Source organism: Miscanthus floridulus, chromosome 17, assembly GCF_019320115.1.
Source record: "Miscanthus floridulus cultivar M001 chromosome 17, ASM1932011v1, whole genome shotgun sequence".
Lineage (NCBI taxonomy): Eukaryota > Viridiplantae > Streptophyta > Magnoliopsida > Poales > Poaceae > Miscanthus > Miscanthus floridulus.
Window position 1 is genome coordinate 70946793 of NC_089596.1, and position 19630 is coordinate 70966422.

Below are 19630 nucleotides of genomic sequence, written 5' to 3' on the forward strand. Positions count from 1 at the left end.
GGAGAGCGATGAGCACAATCTCCTACGTGCTGCCATTGGGGTGGTCTTTGATGACCTAGAGGTGGCGCGGTCAGAGGGAACCAGCTCGCTTGCGGCCCATGCCGTAGATATCACGGCACGGGTGCGCCACCTCGAGAGGGAAGCTCTTTGCTCTAGGATCACCCAAGCCTTTGCCATCACCCGCTCCCACTATGCTGACAGTATTGACTTGGAGACAATGAGCCTTGGCTTCGCGCCTGGCTACGAAGCCTTCGAGCTAGATGAAATAGAGAAGGCGTTGGCTCCTGTCGCGTGGAACCTGGCGGACAAGGTTGAAGACATAGTTCTCTTCCGGAGGGGATAGTTGTTAATTAGGTTGGGTGATCTTGAATGAACGTCATTGTACTCTGTGGACAATTGCCGATCCTTTCGTATTATAAGAACAATTTTGTAACTTTGTTATTTTGTTTTGTTTGATTGAATTTGTTTCCTTCCCTTTTTGTATGTGAAAAGAGAAGGCACATGTATTCTGACCCTTCCATTTGCTAAGACCATAGGGTCTGAGGTGTAAGGGGAGAACTTTGACCATGCTAGTGAGCAAAGACACCGTAGGCGCTGAGGTGTAGGTGTTTTGTAGTCCAGCCAGACATGACCAATTATTCATTTCCACAAACCTTGCCACTAGGCTTAGCGTGAAGAAGAGGTCTGACATAGCGATGGTTTTAGAAAAGGTATACTTATACCTTCATCAGCCCCCGAGTGAGGTCCGACCCCTTTGCCGCTGCTAGGGTTGGATGTCACTGAACATCGAGGGAAAGACAGTGAAACTGAGGAGAATGCATCTCTTGTATTCGCACGTACCCTCTCCCTAGGATCTTAGCTATCATTCTACGATCGTGCGTTAGGTCTCCTTGTAAGCCCAACCTTCCTTGACCCCCACGCATGGCGGGGATTTGGTCAAGGGTCGGCTTGTTTTTCGTGACTATCGCCCTGTCCATAGTTTCTGCAACAGGAGGGGTTGAGTTAACGTCATTTGCCTTGATGGCTCGGGTGATGCGCTCGATGAGCTCGCTAATAGGCGTGTTTGAATGGAATTCGGTTCCATTGCTTGTAATGGGGTCGGCAAAGCCCTCGGGGGCATTTCGTTGCTCCTTAACCCACCTTCCAACAGATTACCCTGCAATGGGGAGTCTATGGGCTCAGCTGGAGGTTTGGGTCAAATGAGAAGATTGAGATGACCTTGTTCGCTTCTAGGAGGGATGGGCGAAGGCCACTGGGGCTCATCTGCGTTTTCTCCCTTGGATCTGTTTGACACGAGGCAGCCTCGGGCCTATCACGGGCGGCCTTTGAACCTTGGTCTCTCGATCTAGGATCGAGCGGCTTGAGCCCCCGAGCCCCATGCGGTTCGAAAGGGGTCGGCCGTGTTTCATGCGTCACCCCGTTCTTGGTTTCTGCAATCGGAGGTGCTAAGCTAACTACACTTGCCTCAATGGCTCGAGTGTCGCGCCCAGTGAGCTCGCTAATGGGCATGTTCGAGTAGAATCCAAGTCCATCATCCGCTAATGGGGTCGGCAGAGCCCTCTTGTGGCATTCCACTACTTCTTAACCCGCCTCCCAGTAGATGCTCGAGCCGTTCAATAGGCTCAGGTGGCCCATTGACCTCTCCTTGATTGGAGATTTTGTGGTTTTTGCTCGAGGTTAGAATCGAACAAGAAGGGTAGAGATGTCCATGTCCGCTTCCGAGCAGGGTCGAGCAAGGCCACTAGGGCTTATCTCAGTTTTTCTCCCCTGGCTCTATTTGACACAAGGTGGCCTCGAGCCCTTCATGGGCCAGCCTTCGAACCTCGGTCGATCGCCATTCATATTGAATGAGACGACTACTACTTCGTGACGTAATGCGAAGCATTGTGATGTGCAATCGCACGTGCAATGCTCGGATGTGCGAGATGATTGAATAGATGAATGTATAAATGATCATAATTTAAGAAAAAATGGGGGTCGATAATGTTACCTCGATGGCACGAGTGATAGGTTCTGGGAGCTCTTTACCAGATATGTCTATGCGGGGTTCGGGTCTGATGTCTAGCGTACACTGCATGAGACTCCCATTCCTCCATATCTGTCATTTGGCAGTGGCCCAAGCCATTCGATCGATTTGGGCGACCTGATAGCCTCTCCTTGATGGAGATTCTGTAGGTAGGCTTCTCCAAGTCCTTCCTGAGAAGGTGGAGGTTAAGGTTTGGAGTGCAGAGACAAGGACTCTGATCACGCTGGTGGACGAAAACGCCATAGCCGCTAGGGTGTAGGGTCCTAGTGGTACGACCAGGCCTACTCAAGGTTTCTGCCCGCACATCGTGCCTCTAGTTTTTTAAACGTAAGGAGGGGCCGGGCAAAGAGAATGTCTAGCGAATAGACACCCTCGCCAGCCCCCGAGCAATTCCTGACCCTCTGCCATCGCTGGGGTCGGAGGCTCGGTAATGGAATTTAATACGTAAAGTAAGCAAGTGAGGATGCTTATTTTTTGGCAGCGGTGTTGAGCTGTCCGATCAACCTAGGCATCGGTTTTACCTCGATGGTAAGAGTGATAGGTTCATAAAGCCTTCCCCTAGTATGAGCGTGATCCTGCTTGCTCCCTATCCGTTTCTCGTTAGTGGCCAAGCCATCCGATCGACTCGTGTTACCTGTTGAGACAAGATTTCCCTACGAAAATATAGGATGAGAACATCTCGCACAAGAATTTAGTTGGGCAGATAGGCCAAGTGATGAACTTGTGCAAAAATGGATAAGTTCTCAAATTTTGTTACAACAAACAACTTTTTAGCTCTTCTCCCCCTTTTTTCTACAGAAGGGTTTAGCGTGTTCTGACCCTCTCCGTTGTTAAGGCCATAAAAGCTCATAGTGCGGGTGAGCCAGTTCTGATCACGCTGGTGAGCAAGGGCGCCATAGCCACCAGGGCATAGGTTTCTCATAGTCCGACCAATTATACTTAGAGCTTGTTCCCAAAAACCTAGCTTCTAGGCATTAACGTGAGAAAGGGAGGCTAGCACAGAGAATGTTTGTAGGGTAAATATACTCATATCAGCCCCCGGGTGAGACCTGACCCCTTGTCATTGTAGGGGTCGAATGTCACAAAAGATAGGGGATTTTGATAACAAAACAAATAAGAGAAAGTATGTGTTTATTTAGGGGTAAAAGAGACGTAGCTGCTCGATGTTCCAGGCATTGGTGAAGACCTCGTCGTCGATGGTTTTTAGCTTGTATGCGCCTGGTTGGAGTACCTCTGTGACGACGTATGGTCCCTCCCATGGTGGGGAGAGCTTATGGTAGTCCTTGTTGCTCTATACGAGGTGGAGGACCAGGTCCCCGACGTTGAAGGCTTGCCCCGCACCCGTCGGCTGTGGTATCGTCACAACACCTGTTGTTACTTGGCCAAACAGAAGAGGGCGACATCGCATGCTTCGTCCAGCTAGTCCATGGCATCCTTGTGGGATGCCTTGGCTCCCTGTTCATCATATGCCCTAATCCTTGGTGCTCCATAGTCGAGATCGATTGGGAGGATGGTCTCGGAACCATAGACCATGAAGAAGGGCGTGTAGCCGGTGGCTCGACTAGGGGATGTCCTTAGGCTCCAGAGTACTGAAGGAAGTTTAGTGACCTAGCGTGCGCTGAATTTGTTCAACTGGTTGAAGATCCTAGGTTTGAGGCCTTGTAAGACCATGTCTTCATGCGTTCCACCTGCCCATTTGTTCAGGGGTGTGCTATGGAGGCCTAGACGATGTGGATGTAATGTTCATTGCAAAATCAGAGGAACTTCTTCTGATGAGGATATGACACCCATGCGTACGACCATGTTTGGCGCATGGTATGGAGGGGTAGGAGGCTAGCAAGGGTGTCCAAGTCAAGAAGGAGGCCTGAGGCTAATTCAGATCGAGTCCCCAGGGTGGAGGCCCAAAGCAACTCAAGTTCGAGCCCGTCTTGGAGTCCAGGAGCAGCATGTACTAAAAACAATGCCTAGGTCGCATACGGTGTCCGTTTTGGGCATTCTTTATATGGATGGAAATATAATTTCATGGAGCTTCCAATGGCACTGGTCCCACCTTAAAATCCGATTAGAGTCATTGGGAATCGTCAAAACAAGTGGACATCCAGAATCTGTCAGGGTGCTGCTCCACCGTCTTTTGGGCCGTTGGCCTGTGTATCATGTTGGAGTCAATGGGAATATATGAGGGTTAGGTCATGGAGACCCACCCTGGACGCGCCCCTATGGGCTCCAACATGATACACAGGCCAATGGTCTTCTGTGATGATGGAGTTTTGGACTTCGAAGCAAAGGACGATGTTGAGGAAGAACAACACGGCCTGCTTGGTTTTGATCGCGGAGATCGGCCGAGCTTCTATCCATTTTGTAAACTTGTCAATGGTGACAAGCAAGTGGGTGTAGCCCTCGGGCGCCTTTTTGAGTGGTCTAACTATATCGAGTCCCTAGACCGCAAATGGCCAGGTGACGGGGATCATCTAGAGTGCTTAGGCTGGTAGGTGAGTCTACCAAGCGTAGTACTAGCACCCTTCATAGGTGTGTACGATTTTCTCGGCATTGGCTACCGCGGTAGGCTAGTAGAAGCCCTATCAGAATGCATTTTCGACTAGGGTTCTGGGCGTAGCATGGTGATCGCTGACCCCACCGTGGATATCGCTCAGCAAACGCTTCTCCTGTTCAAAGGGGATGCAGTGCTGCAGGATCCTGGTGTGGCCTCGCTTGTAGAGTTTGCCCTCTAAAAGAACAAAGGACTTGGCATGACGTGCGAGCCATCAGGCCTCCGTCCTGTCTGTTGGTAGTGTGTCACGGAGGAGGTAGTCGAGGTAGAGCGTTCTCTAGTAGACCAGAGGGTCGGGCTCTGTCGCTGGATCTTCTTTGAGCTCCATGACTTCAGAGCCAGATGTAGCCGATGGTTGTTCAGCCCCCGGGCCAAGATGTGATCGAGCTCCATGGACCATCACCACCCCATTTTGACTCCTCGTAGCGAACCAAGGGCTTATGCTAGTCGCTGGTGAAGACGCCCGTTGGCACCGGCTCTTGACCGGATGCAGCTTTCACAAGCGCGTCAGCTGCCTCATTGAGACACCTCGGGATATGATTGAGTTCGAGGCCATCAAACTTGTCCTTGAACCAGTAGACTTCTCAGTAGTACGTGGCCATCTTGGTGTCGTGGCAATTTGACTCCTTCATGACTTGGTCGACGACCAGCTAGAAATCCCCTCAAACGTCGAGGCGTCGGATGCCCAATTCGATGGCAACGCGTAGGCCATTGATGAGCGCCTCATACTCGGCTACGTTATTGGAGGTGGGGAAATGGATATGGACCATGTACCTCATGCATATCCTGAGGGTTGACATGAAGACCAGCCCTGCGCCAGCGCCTATTTACACCAAAATTTGGAAGAAGAGTCATAGGAACTCGAAAGCTCCCAAGATCATGTCATCAAGGAATCAATTGCGTGCAGATCAGAACCAGCTGATTCGAATGCAAAACTGGAATTGGCTTTCTTTAGATAGCGACAATAGATAACGACGAAGGCTATGATCGGTGCCAGGACAAGACATGTTGGACTCTACAAAAAGGGAAAGATTAGAGTCCAAGTTATCTTAAATTAGGAATGTTTTCTCTAGGGTCAAAAATTATGATGAGTCGTGTTTAGATAGGAGTCATGAGCAAGTCCTGGGTATAAATATCAAAGTTCGGCTATTGTAAAGGACACACAATCAATCAAATACCAGTTATTTACTTTTTTCGGCTTCGACCACCCCTTAGGAGTGGCAGTAGAGTATATCTCAGTGAGTTCTTCAGTAAGTATGGCTGCATCGATCTAGTCGACCTCCACTGCTTGTCTGTAAGTACCGTCATGGCTTATACCTCTGTTCATACGGCTGTATCAATCTGGTCGACCTCCACTGCGACTCTGATATAAGTTAGTTATCGACTCTTGCCTAGTTCAAGTACGGCTGCATCAATCTGGTCAACCTCCACTGCTCAAACTAGATTAAGGTCAAGTTATCAGCTCTATCCAAGGGTGGCGCTCCTTCGGATAGATTCATTAAGTTATCGATATTGTTTATTGCTTCCATTATTTATTTGATTACAGCAATATCACTTCGCCCGATTGGGATTGATCTAGATTGGCCTTATATCTTTTTTAACCCATCGTTTGTTAATCTAAATTGATCTAATCTGTATTTTAAATGATGAGTTATGTTTTATTGGCTGTTTTATATCAATCTTGATCGTGCATAGCGTGCGGTTAAGGCCTGTCTGATTTTGAGTAGATTTATTGGCTAGCGAAAATCGTTTCATGGCCCGTTATCATGGCCAGTGTGATTCTGCCTCACACCCCACTGTTAGTATCATGGAGTGGGGATCGATATTTGGTAGATCTATTCCTAAGAGGGCATGACCTTAACTGTGCGTTATGCCTGAATCGTTTGTTTTAGCCGATATCGAGCGTTTTCACAAACAGTTCGCATCATGAGATCATTGAAGTAGCGATAGGTTGAAAGATGTATTAGCCCCATGATCTTATTATTGTATTACGGCCTGCATGATTCAGCCTCATGCCCCACTGATATTAGTAATAAGTTAGGGTCATCGAGTCTATTATTGTTTCTATGGCCTGCATGATTCTGCCTCATGCCCCACTAGTCACAGCGATAGATGAGATCTAATATGTTCATTATATTTATTTCTATTAAATGGTTGAAAGATGATGAACTATTTCTTTCATAAAAAGGGGTTCGGTTACTTGCAGTCATTGGCTTAGCATGAACTAATTACTATTGATATCCTTTTGCCAGCGACTAACATTTGTCTAAACAATGATATTCATCTAGAATGATAACTGATTCTTCTTATACAACCCCATGAGCTTTAATCAATTTATTCTTATGAATATGCCGGAATCGACTATTTAGTCAATCTTCTTTCATATCAGCTCTCAGAGCCGTACATTCGGGACTGTCTGGCAACATCGGCACATTCCGCCCTTAATTATTGATAAACTTTCTCTCCTTGTCAATTGTAGTGTCAAATTGACTGGCATGTATCGGGAGGAGTGTGCAAGATCGACCATCCCTACATTGAAGCTAGGTGGATCCTCAGCTCCATCGAGCGGACCCTTTTGGCTTGCTCATGTGTCCTTGGCATGGGACGAAATTCTATGTCGACACACGTTTCTAGCACGCCCGGTGGGACACCACAATCGTCATGGCGGTTCACAATAACAAAGACATCCTTATGCTACATTATGAAGATCTACCTGATGGAGATAAAGATATCATCAGCAAAGCTATAGAAGAATTTTAGAGCAAATGTTTGTTGTCCTACACCAAAACACGTGACAACATAATTGTTCAGAAATTTCCACTGTCAAGAGTTCTACTACACGGGCAGATAGATACAACTGAAGCGGAAGACAGACATTTCTTTATGGAAGTGATAGACAAATCTGTTCGTGATGCCATATCAAGCCAAAATGAAGCTTTCTTGGACACATTCCACAACGCCATGAAAGAAGCGATTCATGGGTTTCTAGTTGGTCAAGTTGGGTCGGCTTATTAGAACATTCCAGATCTGTGGACCCAAGGGACTAACCAAGTCGGTACTAGCCATCAAGAAGCAGCACCAGCTGGTAATAATGATGTCCAGGTAGTTCAGGGTTCATCCGAACAAACTTAAGGAACTACTACGAATTAGATACAGTATAATCCTAGACCGCCAGTACAGCATGTGCAACAGTCGGCGGGGCAAGGTCAGAACCAGGTGATCAATTTTGACACATTAGGCCACATACTGTCGTTGGCTTAAAAAATAGCACCCTCAATTCAAAGGATCTGTAGATATATAGATCCTTATGTCTATAATCAGAGACTTCAAGCAGCAAGTCAGCAAAGGACCCAGTAGATAGAGGTTCCACAAGGATATCACTATGGATCAGACTATAACACCCTTCACATGATTCCAAATCTAGGGTATCAAGGCACACAGGATTTCAATCCACAGATGGGTCAGCAAGTACAGAGAAATCCAAATTCAAATGCTGATGAGTTGCTGTTGAAGGTGAACGAGATGATGAAAAATCAGTTCGGTCTGAAGCCAAAAGGACTGACCTTTTCGTACAAACGCCCATATCCAGAATGGTATGATTTGATCACTCTTCCCACAAATTATAGGCTCCCGAAATTCGCTAAGTTTACTGGCCAAGACAGTACAAGCACGATAGAACATGTCAGTCGGTATCTTAGGCAATTGGGTGAAGCATCAGTTGAGGATGCCCATCGAGTTCGTTTCTTCTCCTTGTCCTTATCAGGGCTAGCCTTCACTTGGTTTTCATCACTATCAGTCAATTCCATTGCCAATTGGGCTGACCTAGAGAAGAAGTTTCATACATATTTTTATACTAGGACTGGAGAAAAGAAGATTACCAATCTAACAACTATCAGACAGAAGACTAATGAATCGGGTACCGAATTTCTTCAGATGTTCCAAAAAACTAGGAACTTGTGCTTCTCCTTAAACTTGGCTGATGATCAACTAGCTGCTTTAGCCATTCAGGGAATGCTGCTAAGAAAAGCTGCTGGGGCAAGAATTTGATAACTTAGGTCAATTGGCTCAACGAGTGGCAGCGCTCAATAGCCAATTCTAGAGTATGCGCAGAGATACCCGATTTCAGAAAGCTTACAATCCATACTCAGTTGATGACGGTGATGAAGATGAAGAAGAAGAGGTTGCTGTGGCTAAATGGAATTGGGGCAAGAAAACAGTAATGGTGCCAAATCCTTGGGAAAGAGGAGTCAAGGAGAGTTATGACTTTGATATCACCAAATCACACAAGCTCTTCGATTTCTTGCTTGAGAAGGGGCAAATCAAGCTACCCGATGGTCATGTTATGCTACCCCCTGATCAGTTGAAGAATAAGAAGTTCTGCAAGTTCTATAATGCTACTTCTCATTCCACTAATGAATGTAGAATTTTCCGGCAACATATACAGAGGGCTATTCAGCAAGGGAGGCTCAGATTTGGTACACCTCAAAAAATGAAAGTTGATGATAATCCTTTCCTAGGAGATCAAAACATGGTTGATGCTAGGCTGATCAAAGGAAAGACTAAGGTCCTAACATCAACCAAATCAAAAGAAGCTAGAACAGTCGATCATAAGATGCAAATATCGGCCGACGAATATAGGGAAATTAAAAGACGTCGCGATGAGCAAAAGAGCCGATATGAGTAGGGAGGAACCTCAAAAGCAGGGACGACAAAGCCGTGAGTTACATCTCGGATTCTATTGAATAAGTGGCAGTGGCAGAAGGAAAAGGATTATCAGCGTTGGTTAAAGGATCAAGAATACCAGCGTCAACAAGAAAGAGAGAGATATGAAAGGAAATAAGCCAAATCACATTGAAATTATCCTTTCTTCAGACATTGCTGAAATGAAGGTTTGAAGTTACCTACCAGACATGACTATCCAGAGTACAGCAATTAGTATTGGGAGTTTATGCAATCTTAAACCAACCGCCAGTCTATCCATACTCAAGATGCATATCATCATAATAATATGGATTGGTGCTTAAAAAATAGAAGTATTCATAATCGCCTGGGAAAAAGAGTTGTTGACCAGGACTGGGCTAATTACGAAGAAGGCAACAAAAGAAAATATGTTTGTCAAAAAGGCCAATGGTGTCCGGGAGGTTTAACAAGAAGCCTGAAGAGAATGGTGCAACGCCTAAGGAATAAAGAGATGGAACAGTCTTAGGCATCCGGTAGACCTCAAGTGTGGCGTACTAAGCAAACAGCCGATAGAAAAGCAACCATCGGCTAATATCCAAATGGCTTTTCTGTTGCCATTAGAATTCAGAGTCAATGGTGAAAGCCAACAGCCGATCCAAGTAGTCGGCTTTGAAATTTTGTATTAATGGATAATCCAATAGATGGTACAGATGGCAAACTAGGACATGGCTTCATGTCGGCCGATGAATTGGAAGAAGTAGATATTGGTTCTGGAGATAGACCTAGACCGATGTACATAAGTGCTAAGTTGGATCCGGAGTATATGCAGGAATTAATTGATTTCTTAAAGGAATTTAAAGACTATTTTGCTTGGAAATATTATGAGATGCCTAGTTTAGACCGATCAATTGTTGAACATCGGTTGCCAATCAAACCTGGATATCGGCCGTTTAAATAAGCTCCAAGGAGATTCAACCAGAACATGCTCGATGATATCAAAAAGGAGACTGAAAGGTTACTGGAAGCAAAATTTATCCGACCGTGCCGATATGCAAAGTGGATATCGAATGTTGTCCCTGTATATAAGAAAAATGGAAAATTGAGAGTTTGCATTGATTTTAGGGATCTGAACAAAGCCACACCCATGGATGGTTATCCGATGCCGATAGCTGATATGTTAGTGGATGCAGCAACTGGGCACAAGGTTATTAGCTTCATGGATGGTAATGTAGGATACAACCTAATTTTCATGGCTGAGGAAGATATAGCAAAGACCGCTTTCAGGTGCCCCAGCGCAATCGGCCTGTTCGAGTGGGTTGTGATGACCTTTGGTCTAAAGAATGCCGGTGCAACTTATCAAAGGGCGATGAATTACATTTTCCATAAGTTGATCGGCGAGATTGTTGAAATCTACATTGATGATATGATGATAAAATCCAAAGGGTACAAAGAGCACCTGACTGACTTACAAGAGACTCTGGAATGCACAAGAAAACATGGTTTAAAGATGAATCCTAATAAATGTGTTTTTGGAGTATTAGCTGGACAATTCTTGGGATTCATGGTCCACGAGAGAGGAATCGAAGTTGGTCAGAAAAGCGTAAAAGCAATTGATGAGGTAGTTCCCCCGACTACCAAAATAGAGTTGCAATCTCTGCTTGGTAAGATCAATTTCATCAGAAGATTCATTTCAAATTTGTCGGAAAGGATCCTACCATTTTCTCCCTTGTTGAAGTTGAAGAATGATCAAGAATTCAAGTGGGGTGACATACAACAAAAGGTGTTTGAAGAGATAAAAGAATACATAAAGCGTCCACCTGTGTTGGTCCCTCCTTAGCAAGGTAAGCCTTTTAAGTTATACATATCGGTTGATGACAAGACAATTGGATTGGCCTTGATGCAAGAATTTGAAGGAAAAGAGAGAGTTGTTTTCTATCTGAGTAGAAGACTACTAGATACAGAGGCAAGATATTCTCCCATCGAGAAGTTATGGTTGTGGTTATATTTCTCTTGCACTAAGTTGTGACACTACTTATTATTGGCCGAGTGTACAGTTGTTTCCAAGGACGATGTGGTTAAGCACATGTTATCAATGTCAATACTGAATGGAAGAGTAGGAAAGTGGATTCTTGCATTATCAGAATTTGACTTGAAGTACGAATCAGCTAAAGCAGTCATGGGACAAATAATGGCTGATTTTGTCACCCAGTATCATAAGCCAAGCATTGGTTATGTAGAGTCGATGCCTTAGACGTTATTCTTTGATGGATCATCATGCAAGCAAGGTGGTGGCATTGGTATTGTTATTATTTTGCCTCAGGGGGCAAGTTTTGAGTTTGCTCTTCCAACTGAACCAACGATTACTAACAATCAAGTGGAGTATGAAGCTGTTCTTAAATGACTTCAACTTCTTTATGAAGTAAAGGCTGAAGCAATTGAAGTATTTGGAGATTCACAGTTAATTATTAATTAGTTGATCGGCCTATATGAGTGCAAAGAAGTGACTTTGAAAGGATATTATGATAAGTGCTAAAAGTTGCTCAAGGAGTTTCTTCATATCTCTTTCCAACATATTCCGAGAGCACAAAACCAAGAGGCTAATCGCCTAGCTCAAACTGCATCAGGATATCGAGTGTTTCAAGAAGTCTTGAGTAGTGAAGCCTTAAGTGATGATTGGAGAGTCAAAATAGTCGATTACCTTAGAGATCCGTCTCAGAAAGTTACCAAAAAGCTAAGGTATAAATTGGCTAAGTATATTTTGTTAGATGATCAATTATATTATAAAATAGTCGATGGGGTGTTGCTCAAATGTTTAAACCAAGAAGAAGCTAAGGTGTTTATGGGTGAGGTGCATGAAGGGATATGTGGAGCTCATCAATCGGCTTATAAGATGAAGTGGATTATTCTTAGAACTGGATATTTCTGGCCAACGATATTAGAAGATTGTTTTGAATATTATAAGGGGTTCCATGACTATCAACATTTTGGTAATGTCCAGCGATCGCCTGTGTCAGCCATGAATCCAATAATCAAGCCATGGCCGTTTCGAGGTTGGGGAATTGATTTAATTGCCAGATTTTTCCGCCTTCAAGCAAAGGACATAAGTTCATATTGGTAGCAATAGATTATTTCACTAAATAGGTTGAGGCAATTCCTTTGAAGACGGTAACCTCAAAGAACATGATTGATTTTGTCAGGGAGCACATTGTGTATCGTTTTGGGATTCCTCAAACTATAACTACCGATCAAGGGACAATATTCACATCAGAAGAGTTCAGGGATTTTGCTGCCAGTATGGGAATCAAGCTACTAAATTCCTCTCCTTACTATGCTCAGGCTAATGGCCAAGCAAAGGCATCCAACCAGATTATGATTAGGCTGATCAGGAAAAAGATCAAGGAACAGCCAAGGAAGTGGCATTCAACGCTAAATGAGGCATTGTGGGCATATAGGATGGTCTGTCATGCATCAAATAAAACATCGCCTTACAAACTTGTGTATGGCCATAATGTAGTTCTTCCTTGGGAAGTTCGAACTGGATCGAGACATGTTACACTACAGAATGATTTGTCAGTCGAAGTCTACAAGAATCTTATGATAGACAATTTAGAGGACTTGAGTTGTCTTCGGCTGCGTGCTCTTGAAAATATCAAAGCCAACAAACTAAGGGTTGCAAAATATTACAATAAAAAGGTCAAGATTAAGCAATTCTCTAAAGGAGACTTGGTCTAGAGAGTAAAATTGCCGATCGAGTCAAAGGACAGTAAATTCGGCAAATGGACACCTAACTGGGAAGGACCTTATCGGATCAAACATTGTGCGCCTGGTAATGATTATATTTTGGAAACACTAAGAGGAGAGGAAGAATTTGGCCGAGCAATCAATGGGAAATATCTAAAGAAATATTACCCTAGCGTTTGGATTAATACTTAATAACCAGCTTGTTCGGTCGTCAGCTCTGATAGCTGATATCAGAAAGGTATCGCCTCTAGTGCAAAAATAAGCCCAAAGTGGTAAAAGCCCGTACGATGCATATCGCCTATAGAAGCAAAGCAAACACGAACGAAGTGATGTGTATGAAGTACGAAACAAAGGAAAATCACTCAAGATGAAAAAATTGTTTGCTAAATATCACCTATTACAAGCTACTGGTCGGAAAACACTTTGCTTACTATATCATCGGCTAGGGTGTTGAAGGCTATAGAGCTAGCGATGAATTGGTGCTGAAGGTGACCCCAAAGGCTGAATAGAGTCAGCCCTCTACTCCAGAATGATGGGAGCAGCCCGAGTTGCACCCTCTTAGCGATGAAGGCGCTGGCATGATGATGTAGATCCATTGAGGGCCTCCTCAGCAGACCTCTTGCTATTCTCCATGATCTCAAACCTACGGAAAAAGCAGGAACTATACTAAGGATGCAGAAGGTTTGAGATGAAGCGGGTTGTTGTTCGATCCATGGCCGTGGCCCGTATATATAGCCCAGGAAGGCGAGAAGATAGATTTCGCTGGGGTGTGAAATTGGAATCAGAAATGGGAGCAGATCAGCACTCCGAGAATTCAGGGGACGGATAACGAAGAGATAATAGACTCAAACTTATTGCTTCCCCAAATTACAAAATATCGTGGGACGGATATGAAGGATTTACAATGACCAGAGATCAACCTATCAAGGCTTCTTTGGATTGAAGGGAGTTCGGGTCCCCACAAGGTCGAAGGTCATCGTGAATCGAATCAACATTGGCCCATTGATAAAATTGTGCCAGAGAAGAGGAAAGGTCGCCCGCCTAACATATTCTCAGTCGATTTCTCGGTAAATTAAGGAACTATGGGAAAAAGCCTGTGGCTTTCCCGATGGGTGTTTGAAGGAGCAAACAAGGGGAAGGTGTTCACACATTTTAGCCCTCGTAAACACTAGAACAGCTTTGCGAGCATGGAAGGAAGACTCAGATGATATCATAAGAATTCTTCTAACCGCAATAGCTAGTCTTCTTGCTCAATGAGGCGCTAGAATGAGCGACACAATCACCCTATATACAAGAATTCTTCTAACCGCTCAAGATCTTCATAGAAAAAGGATAGACCATGGAGGGTCCAACAGAGTTGGGAGCACTCAAGGAAGCAGATAGAAAAGAAACATGGCTGAATTGTTGAGTTGCTCTCGCCAGAGTCGGATAGACATTTTATAGCCGGCCCGGAAGGATGAATCCAAGTGCCCGTGAGGCAATGATGATCTCGTAAAAGTTTTGAAGCATGGTCTCATGAGCTAACATAGACAATGACAAACAGTGGACCCCAAATCAAGATTCTTTACCCGTGACTATGGACCTATCAGGGGCACAGACGTGATAATTTTGGAATAAAATTACTTTTGTCCCAAAATTGGGGGGCATGTGTTTACACCAAAATTTGGAAGAAGAGTCACAGGGACTCAAAAGCTCCCAAGATCATGTCATCAAGGAATCAATTGCGTGCAGATCAGAACCAGCTATTTCGAATGCAAAACTAGAATCGGCTTTCTTCAGATAACGATGAATGCTATGATCGGCGCCAGGACGAGACATGTTGGACTCTACAAAAAGTGAAAGATTAGAGTCCAAGTTATCTTAAATTAGGAATGTTTTCTCTAGGGTCAAAAATTATGATGAGTCATGTTTAGACAGGAGTCATGAGCAGGTGCCGGGTATAAATATCAAAGCCTGGCTATTGTAAAGGACACATAATCAATCAAATACCAGTTATTTACTTTTTTCGGCTTTGGCCACCCCTTAGGAGTAGGAGTAGAGTAGATCTTGGTGAGTTCTTCAGCAAGTATGGCTGCATCAATCTAGTCGACCTCCACTGCTTGTCTGTAAGTACCGTCATGGCTTATACCTCTGTTCGTATGGCTGCATCGATCCGATCGACCTCCACTGCGACTCTGGTATAAGTTAGTTATCGACTCTTGTCTAGTTCAAGTATGGCTGCATCGATTCGGTCGACCTCCACTACTCGAACTAGATTAATGTCAAGTTATTAGCTCTATCCAAGGGTGGCGCTCCTTCGGATAGATTCATTAAGTTACCGATATTGCTTATTGCTTCCATTATTTATTTGATTACAGCAATATCACTTCGCCCGATTGGGATTGATCTAGATTGACCTTATATCTTTTTTAACCCATCGTTTGTTAATCTAAACTAATCTAATATGTATTTTAAACGATGAGTTATGTTTTATTGGCTGTTTTATATCAATCTTGATCGTGCATAGTGTGCGGTTAAGGCATGTCTAATTTTGAGTAGATCTATTGGCTAGCGAAAACCATTTCATGGCCCGTTATCACGGCCTATGTGATTCTGCCTCACACCCCACTATTAGCATCGTGGAGTGGGGATTGTTATTTGGTAGATCTGTTCCTAAGAGAGCATGACCTTAACTGTGTGCTATGCCTGAATCGGCTGTTTTAGCCGATGTCGACAGAATATCATCGGTAGTCCACCGAGGGGTATCCCGTGATGGTAGATTTGTCGGTGGGGATGCGTGTAATCAGGAACCAGATGGTGACACAAGGCGCAGAGACAACGATTTAGATAGGTTTGGGCCGTCTGATCGACATAATACCCTATGTCCTGTTTCTTTGGTGTATTGTATTGATCTGTATATAGATCGGATCTGATAGATCCTATCCGCTAGGGGACCCCTACCTCTCCTTATATACTCTGGAGGAGGTAGGGTTATAAGTAAAGTAGCCTATTTGGCACTATGCAATGTCTTGTGGTGCACGCCGAGCAGCGCCGTGCATGCCTTAACCTTGTGGGCTAGGCCACCCCTGGGGGCGTAGCCCATGTCTTGGGGGCCATACCCCCATAGCTAGTCCCCAAGCCTAACAGTAGGTGACGTAGTCATGTGGTGCCAGGGTCAGAAAGTAGAAGACCAGCCAAGCAGGCAGCTAGTCCCCGGACGTAGCCTCGAGATGAGAACAAGCACATTCACCACAAGGTGAAGTGTGCCCACTTAGTCCCTAAGCCTGCTGGAAGATAAAGAATGAATCTTGTAGCAGGGTCAAAGAAAAAAAGAAGTTTGAAAGCTTGCCGACGTCGTCTGATATGCGCATATCAAGACTCTAGACGTGCTTCCCAAGATCAGCACCCTAATCCGAACAACATGGAGCAGCTTGATAGCACACCGACGAGACGTAGCAAGATCCGACCACCAAGGGAGCACCGAGGAGCGAGGAGTCCCCAGCATTGCTGGCGATGTCCGAGCACCGAGGAGTGAGGAGTCCCTAGTGTCGCTGGCGATGACTGAGCACCAAGAAGCGAGGAGTCCTCGGCGTCGCTAGCGATGACCGAGCACCGAGGAGCGAGGAGTCCCCGGCGTCACTGGCGATGTCCGAGCACCGAGGAGCGAGGAGTCCCCGGCATCGATGGCGATGTCTGAGCACCGAGGAGTGAGCAGTCCCCGGTGTCGTTGGCGATGTCTGAGCACCGAGGTGCGAGGAGTCCTCGGTGTCGCTAGCGATGTCTGAGCACCAAGGAGTCCCCGACATAGGCGACGATGTCTAAGCATCGAGGAGCAAGGAGTCCCCGGCATCGCTGGCGATGACCGAGCACCGAGGAGCGAGGAGTCCCTGGCATCGCTGGCGGTGACCGAGCACCGAGGAGCAAGGAGTCCCCGGTGTCGCTGATGATGACCGAGCACCGAGGAGCGATGAGTCCCCGGTGTCGCTGGCGATGTCCGAGCACCGAGGAGCAAGGAGTCCCTAGCATCGCTGACGATGACCGAGCATCGAGGAGCGAGGAGTCTCCGATGTCGCTGGCGATGACCGAGCACCGAGGAGCGAGGAGTCCCCGGCGTTGCTGGTGATGTTCGAGCACCGAGGAGCGAGGAGTCCCCGGTGTCGCGGGTGATGTCCGAGCACCAAGGAGCGAGGAGTCCCCGGTGTCACTGGCGATGTCCGAGCACCGATGAGCGAGGAGTCCCCGACGTCGCTGGCGATGTCCGAGCACTGAGGAGCAAGGAGTCCCCGGCGTCGCTTGCGATGACCGAGCACCGACGAGTGAGGAGTCCCTGGCATCGCTGGCGATGATCGAGCACCAAGGAGCGAGGAGTCCTTGGTGTAGGCGGCAAGGTCCAAGCACCGACGTAGCTGACGATGTCCGTGCGGTGAAGTGTGCCCACTTAGTCCTCGAGCACGAAGAAACCGAGCGCCGAGGAGTAACCGGCGTAGCTGGCGATGAAGCATGAGTGATGAATGGTCTGGTCAACTGGTCGGCGGTGAAGTGAGCATTTGAAAGCGCTAGTTTGGTTTTGGTGAATTGATGAAACCCTAAGTGCTAACCTAGTTTATCAAGTGATCATGAGATAGGTAGCACACTTCAAGTAGAGAAGCTTATGAAGATCATAGCATGACAATGGTGATGGCATGGCGATGATCAAGGGCTTAAACTTGAATTGAAGAAAGAGAAAAACAAAAAGCTCAAGGCAAAGGTATAAACCATAGGAGCTATTTTGTTTTGGTGATCAAGACACTTAGAAAGTGTGATCATATTTAGGTTTGATAGTTGTACTATTAAGAGGGGTGAAACTTGTATCGGAATACGGTTATCAAAGTGCCACTAGATGCTCTAACTCATTGCATATGCATTTAGGATCTAGTAGAGTGCTAACACCCTTGAAAATGTTTGTGAAAATATGCTAACACATGTGCACAAGGTGATACACTTGGTGGTTAGCACACTTGAGCAAGGGTGAAGAGAATGGAGGAGATGCTAGCGTCGGTCAAGTGACCGGACGCTGGATCCAAAAGCTCTGGACGCTGACTGCCTGCGTCCGGTCGAGTTGACTAGCGGTACAGAGGCTAGGGTTTACCACCGGACGCTGGGCTGTGTCCGATCGAGGTGGACCGGACGCGTCCGATCGAGGAAAACCTATTTTTGACCCTTACTGTACTCGACCGGACGCTGAGGCTCCAGCGTCCGGTCAGTTTCGCCGGAGCGTCCGATCAGTTTTGCTGGAGCATCCGGTCAGCTTCATTGCCGTTGAAATCTGACGAACAACATTTGAAGCTGGTGACACGTGGCGTCCATTAGTGGACCGGACGCTGAGTCCAAGGTCCGGTTAGTTTGACCGGAGCATCTGGTCAGAGCGTAGTGTGCCCAGTGAAGGGGTATAACGGCTCTATTTCGTGGGGGCTTCTATTTAAGCCCCATGGCCGGCTATGGCTCATATCTTTGGCCATTTTCATTGACATAGCAACCTTGTGAGCCTAGCTAAAGTCCTCTCACTCATCTCCATCATTGATTCATCAATATAGTGAGATTGGGAGTGAATCCAAGTGCATTGCTTGAGTGATTGCATCTAGAGGCACTTGGTGTTCATGTTTCGCTGCAGATTTCGCTTGTTACTCTTGGTTGTTGCCGCCACCTAGATGGCATGGAGCAGCGAGGATCATTGAGCGGAGGGTGATGATTGTCTCTAGCTCCGATCGTGGTGATTGTGAGGGGTTCTTGACCTTTCCCCGGCGGAGCGCCAAAAGATACTCTAGTGAATTGCTCGTGGCTTGTGTGATCCTCATCTTGTGTTGGTTGTGTGGCACCCTATTGAGGGTTTGGCGTGTGAAGCCAATTAGCGCGTGAACCTCCAAGTGAGTGAATCGCCACAACGAGGAGTAGCTTGCCGGCAAGCAAGTGAACCTCGGTAAAAATCATTGTGTTCATCCTTTGATTCCGAGGTGATTGGTCTTCATTGTTATTCATCTTTGTGATTGATTGGTTCACTCCTCTATATGGCGGTATAACTATCTTGATCACTCTCTTTACATTATCACAAACTAGTTGACAAGCTCTTTAGTGTAACTAGTTGTGAGAGCTTGCTTGCTTGGTTGGTGTGGCTCTTTAGTTAGCCTTTGAGAGCACACTAACTTAGGGTAGTGTCATACCTCTTGTGTGAATCGATACTATCTAAACTAGAATTGTGGTAGGTGGCTTGCATTTTGAGTAGGCTAGTGCAACACTTGCTTCGCCTCATAATTGTCTAATCTTTTGTTAAGTGTTGTTGTAGAAATTTTTATTAGGCTATTCACCCCCCCTCTAGCCATTAGGACCTTTCAAGTGGTATCAGAGCCAAGGTCACCGTTATTTGAGGCTTAACAACCTTCGGTGTTAAAATGGCTCAAATCAACAACACCAAGAAGCCACCCCAATTTGATGGCACAAATTATCCTTATTGGAAGTCAAAGATGACCACACACATCAAGTCAATCAATAGAAAGGTGTGGAAGGTGGTAGAAACCAAAATTGAGATTGGTGATCCGGAGAATCCCACCGTGGCCGAAGAAGTACTTCTCCAAAACAATGACATTGCTCTTAGTGCTATTCATGATGCAATTGATGAGAGA